The sequence below is a fragment of the Apteryx mantelli genome, chromosome 25 (assembly GCF_036417845.1).
Source record: "Apteryx mantelli isolate bAptMan1 chromosome 25, bAptMan1.hap1, whole genome shotgun sequence".
In the NCBI taxonomy this organism is placed as follows: domain Eukaryota; kingdom Metazoa; phylum Chordata; class Aves; order Apterygiformes; family Apterygidae; genus Apteryx; species Apteryx mantelli.
Window position 1 is genome coordinate 10016624 of NC_090002.1, and position 6589 is coordinate 10023212.

Here is a 6589-nt window from a genome sequence, read left to right on the forward strand (position 1 = left end):
AATGATGTTCTACTTTGTACCTTTGAGCTCCAACGGTAAAACTCTGGTTGCCTTCCAGGGCACTGCCACCAAATGCCACCTTTCTCTTTTCAGGAATTGTAATTTCAGAGCTGTGCTATTGGTTTTTGCACTGAGCAGAGGCTTTGTCTTGTGCATGTTGCCTTTAATCTTCTAATCCTTTTTGAAGATGAGGAAATTCCCTGCTTTTGAGTCACGACTCCAGACTCCACAAGGTTGGCAAATACAATGCAAAGTGCTCCTGGATCACATCACCAAGTCCAGCAGGAGACACAAAATGGCAGTCAACCATGTTTTAATCTATTACCAAGACAAATTAATCCCCATATTTGTTTTCTCCTCCCCGTAGAACATATGAGTACAATTAGTCTTATCCTATGAAAGACGGTCTTACAGATGAACCTGCAGGGATGCTGTGCAACATCACTGACTTAAGTTCTCTGTGCAGCTTAAAGCAGGGATCTTGTTTGCGTAATATGAGCATTAAATGGGGAACAAAGCATGCTCCATGGTTCGCTGCAGGTTACCAGCCTTCTGCCAACAAAACCCAGAAAAGTTGCTCTTCTGCAGCTACAATGTTCAATGTGGTTAAGCTGTGGATGTCCCTGTAACCATGCTGGGGCACAGAAAAACACAGAACGTGCTGAGAACTACTGTGTATTGCTTACCTTGGCCAGAAAAGCAGAGATAGAACTAGCTCCTGTGAAATCCAGGAAGGATGAACTCTGCAGGTCAGGATGAGGCAGGAATAGGAGAATTTCATTTTGGCTCCAGATCCAAAAAATCAAAGTAGCCCTGGTACTTTTTCTCTCCACTCTACTTTTAGTGCTGTCAGCCCTTCACATCTATGAAGATCAAATTCTGTCCTCCTTCTATGAAAAGAGATTGAAAAAGGAAAATAAAAGTAATTTTTTTGTAATTCAGTGCAATACTAATCAATTGTGACAGGATCTAGAGAAAATTTTCATGGTGCCAATTACTTAAAGGGCAAAGATGCCATAGTACTATTAAAGTAATAGCACAGACAGCTCTCTAGGACATCGTGGAACAATGTACTAAATGTTGTTCAACTTGTTCAGTGAAATAAAGTATTGGATCATTAACCTTACCAATGTCAATGTGTTGTCACTATCAAATTCAACTAAACGAGTGTCCAAGGTAATAGTTAGGAGCACACTTCCCACCGAGGAATGCATTAATACATTATTGGCTGCTAATAAAGAGAAACTGTAATGCAGTGTGAGGAACTTGGAGAAGAGCTATAATTGTGCATTAAGGAGAGAGGGTCAACCTGAATGGGATAGATAGATTCCTATAGATATGTCTGGGTGTACACAAATTCTTGCAATCACGCATGCACATTTACAATCCATGAAATGACTACACAGAAAATTTATAAAAGCAGACTCCAAAGTTGTAAACACATATTATGGGAGCAAGGCTTCAGCAAACTTTCTTTGGAACAGGATTTCATGTCTGTACATAAATATCTTCGGCAAGTTGCTTGTGAAGCCTCTCAAGAAGAGTCACTTTTTTTTTTAATCTTTCCATTGGCAGAGCTGGTGGGGGGGTGTTTGTTTAGTGCTGTTTGCTGGAGATAGGAGAATGGCTAAGCTGTTCTTGTTTGCTCCCATCCAGGTGTACACTTTGGGAGCTGGTACACTGCAATGCAAAGAAGTCAATTCATATATCGCTGCAGCTCAATAATCTCTTGCGGTGACGTGTGAAGAGGAAAAAACAACATTACAGAATAAAATGAATATTGTTCCAAATGAAAATGTTGGCACTAAAATAAAAATGATCAAACTACTTGGCCACTCTAACATTTCAGTATTAATTGAATTTTCAAATCAAGGGGAGCAGAAAAGGAAATCTTTTTCCTTCCTGGTCATTCATGGAAGCAAGGATATTTGTAAGAGTGGGCAATGGTTGCCAGTGCAAATGTCTTTAGATGCTTGCAGTCATATTTCAATTTATAATGAAAAAGAAGACAGAAAATACATAGATTTAAGATATGCAGAGGTGTAAAATCACCAGGATACTGGGCATCACTGGCATCATTTCTGGCCCATTTATATTTCATAATTAATAACTTAAATGGGGTAATTTAAAATTGTTAATTCTTTCCAGAGAATCTGCATGAGCTCAGGTGATGTCAGACATGCTGTCACCAGGAAGGTTAAATACTCTTGGTACTTGCTAATTACCTAATCACCATTACTATCTCATATTAATTCTACCCTAAGAACAGATTCATTATGACTACCCCAATTATTAAAGAATGAGCTTGAAAGAAAACCCCTGTTCTTTGCATTCATTTAAAGGAGAGAAAAAAAGCCCCTAATAATAATATTTCCACCTAGCATTAGGCAATCCAGAAAAGCACAAACAGAATCCCCTCCTGGAGGTTTGCAAGCACAGAAGCTGGTTCGATGCCTGCTCTGCATGTGTGTACGAGCAGGAGCAGGACCTTTGCAGATCTAAGCTGCCTGGTACACTTGAGTGTACTACACACGGCTTCTTGTAACTGCGCGCTCCAAGCAGGAACATGCGTTGGCTTTAGCCTTGATCATATGTCACTCTTGTCATCTAAATTCATATTTTAGTTATGAATTTGCAAATACCCTTGAAGATAAACCTTTGAATCCCTGGCTAGTTTCAAAGTGGGACTAAGTGGAGCTTGTTTGCCACATCAGCCTTTTGCTGTTCTCTACATACGTATAATTTCCACCGCTGAGATTATATCTTATATACTTGACAGCTTCAGAGTGGCTGATAAAAGTTTCTGGCATTGACTTAGTTCTGTTTTCGTCATGGCCAAAAGAGACATTATCCTTATTCCTGATTTCAGTGACCAGCGGTGCAGAAAGGTGGGGACTGCTGAGCCTCCCCGACCTGCCAGCTCCCGAGTTCAGCTTCCGCGCAGGGTATCCGTGTGCAACACGTACACATGAGTGAGAATATTCCTCTCCAGGACATGGCTGCTATTTTACCATCTATGCATAGAATTACCCAAAGAAATCTTTTGAATGGAAACCTCTCGATGCCTTTTTCATGCAAGTAAATCCACGTCTCAGCAGCGCTTATCTGGGGTGGAGAACAGTCCTACGCAGTGAGCTTTGGTCTGTGCAGGAAGGTGAACGGCACTTTCCTCTCACCTCACATCGAGGATGGCCAATTGCAGCTCTGTTCCGTGGATATGTGACTTGGGATTTTCATCTATTAGAGAGCCAGCAGGAACACTTCCAAGGCAGGTAGATTTTATGGCTGTTTTTAGTGCTGTGCTATTAATCCTTATATTTGATTCAAACTGTGCATTAGGTGATGGCAGCTACATAGATGCAACCTTTTGAAATGCTAATTGTCAAACCAAAGTTTAGAAAGACTATTTCAAAGCAAAGTTGCCATTATTTGCAGCCTGTGCTCTAAATGCAAGAGCTCAATTATCTAGAGTGTCAAACGTCTGACACCTTTGCTGATCCATAAAAACACGGGAGATTAAAGAGTTTTCTGGAGTAGAATCTCATTTTTATGCTCAAGGTTATTTACTGAATTATACATTGTGGACAAGCCCATAGTCTGCTTAGTGATGAGGTCAAGATATTTATGGTTATTTATAACACTTTAATGGGAGATAGCGTTCAGTTTGTAGAAAGCCTTCATCGTCTTCATGGATTTTTCTGAGTAACGAATCTACTTGTTTTTAAGACCTAGTAAAAAAGAGCACCAGTGACTCTTTCAGGCTTTTGACTGTCTTTTTAGAGACAACAAAAGATTTCCTTTATTGTTCTCTTGACTTTCTCTGCTATTAGTGTATAGTAGAGAGGATTTGTTTCTTAGAGGGACAGACACTATGAGTTACACAAAAGATGACAAGATACAGTATGAAAATGCAGTTTTGGTAGGAATTTGTATTTGCATCTCAGCACTTTTCTGTTACACCTCTTAAGAGCAGAGGAAAATATCCTTATTACAATGTGCAATGAATTTTCTTGATTCTGTGCTACACTGATGTGCACCACTTACTGACATTGTGTACTAACAGAGACATAGTTCTGGTGTTTAGCAATAATTCTCTGTATCCTATTGTGCTTTGGAAAAGTAATGGCATGATAGTTTAAACAAAAGTACTTATCAGTGAATGCTAAGTGCAAATGGTATATCTAAAAGAATATTGCACGGGGACTAAGTGCTGCTTAAGTCCCAACTGTGTCAAGTATAAGATATTAAATATTAAGTGACTGCACCCTCTTCCGTTAAGTAAAAACTTACTCATGAATAACCTCTCTGCTCTTGGTGCAATCAGCTCTGCAATACTAATGAGAGTCAGCCTAGCGCTAAGCTGGACTTCAGCGCTGTGCAGATGCCTTGCAGGGAGCTTTCAGCCTTGCTGCGTGTTTCTATGCTTCAGTCAAAACCGTGATATTCTTATCTCTTCCCTTCTGATTCTTGCCCTGAAATTTCAGATGAGTAGTAGCTAGCTGAACTGTAAGCTTTGGATCGACTCAATTTTACTTAGAAATACTTTAAAAGAAGTACATAGTAGGATTGTTCTAATGCAAAAGAATGTGACAGCCTACATTCTGGACCATTTACAAGATGAAACACTGCATTTTCGTCACATTCAGGGTGTCACATTACCATTCTGCAGCATCTAAAAATTTAAAAGCAATTAAAGGTCATGAGCCACATCAGTGATCAAATTGCTCACACATCAGCTCATCTGGAATTTGTATATTGTATTTTTACTGCATGGTGCATAGGACATAATTCTGTTTCATTTTTTGGTGTCCCTTTAGTGAAAAGACAGTTCCACTTATCACAATAACCCCTTCTGAACACATGGCCTTCTTCGGTTCCCCTTACAGAGATTTCATCTGGATGGCAGACCATCTTCTCATTTCAACCTCAGAGAATCACCGATCACTGATAAAATGGAGACTCCCTCATCATGACATGCCACCTCTCTGGGGGCTGAGGCGGACTTTGCTGCTATCTACAAGGGCATGGAGAAGCCAGCATCGGCATAACTGGAAAACAGTTTGAGGCTTTATATATGTGGGAGTCAAGTAACAGAACCTGCTTTATCATTTCAGCCAAGGTTGCAAAAGAAGCACAGGATAACTCTGACATTTAGGGAAATTACTATGGGAGGTGAGCACACCGGATAGAGCATCTGTCATGTGCCGGCAATATCTAGGCACCATCCACCGGTGCTACTGAACCTACCACAGACAACGTGTCTTGATACTCCATCAATGTCAACAGAACCTTAATGGGTAACAGCAGAGTAGTTAAGTGTCAGGATTATTAATTAAGGGGTTAATATGGCTGGCTGAACTTTTGTCTCCATTGTTAAGAGAGTTGCAGATGCCAGGATATGATTATCTGATTAACTGTATCCCAGCATGTCCATTTAGAATATCCTCTCATCAGCTGGGTTACTCCTCCTTGTTAAAACAAATTTTATCCATTTCCCTAAGGAGCAACATGGGACCCAGCTTTCCAGCCAAACCCAACACAAATCCAGCCCTTTCAGATGAAACAGAAAGGTTCAAACAAAAATCAACTTTGCTGGTTCTCTTGGCTCAGTAGTTCTCCAGCTGAATAAAGATTCAGCTACATCTTTACTGGCCTTTATCATCAATAGCTCTTTTCTTAACGGTGTCTTTAAGATGGTTTATCCTGCTTGAAGAAAGATTGAAGGCCTTTTTCTCCATCTCTTTTCAGAATCCCTGCTCTGAAGCTCCTAAACAAGGCCAAATGTCAACATCAGCTTTCAGCTTTAACTAATTCAGTCATACAGCCTGTATTTCCTTTGCTTCCTCCATTCCTGACAGCCTGACATATAAGCTGGAGAGCCTTATGTAGGAACAAGCTGTTCCAAAGAATAAGTGATGGTTTCACCCTGCTCTGGGGAAAGCCTGCATTTCTGCATCCCAGCAAGCTTCGCCCAAAGTCACCTCTGCTCTTAGTCATGTGCTGAAGTGAGGAGGAAGGAAAAAACAGGCATAAGTTACACTTAGAATTTAAAGCTTCTCAGGGTTTCAAAAGAAATCATATTAATTTCAGAAGAAGCTTGGGAACTCCAAATGTAACAAAAAAATTGCCATTTCCAAGGAAGCTCAAAGTTTTCACTAAGTTGCACACAAAATTAGCAGATTGTCTCTATTTCTGTTTTAAAATGTATTAACAGTACTGATAGGTAACACTGAACAAATTCAAGATTGCCAAGTAATGCTATAAAATCAGTTTCATAAAAGTTTTGGCATATATAATTTTATATAGAAATACACTAATGCTCTCTTGAAGCCAAGGCAGCAGAAGGACATCAAAGAGGGATGCAGAACAGGGCCTGGACTGCCAAGTTTAAAGCATCTAAAATGAGTAACCCGTTTCAAAGATCCTATCAAGGCTCTGAATGCCCCTTTGAAACTGCATGGAGATATTCCTTTTTTAGACAAAGATGGTCCAAACAGACCAGGACTTGGCAGGCCTGTGTCAGAGAGCGGGAAGCCTGAGACCATTTTGTGGTTTGGAGTCATTCCATGTTGGATACCTCTAACAAGAA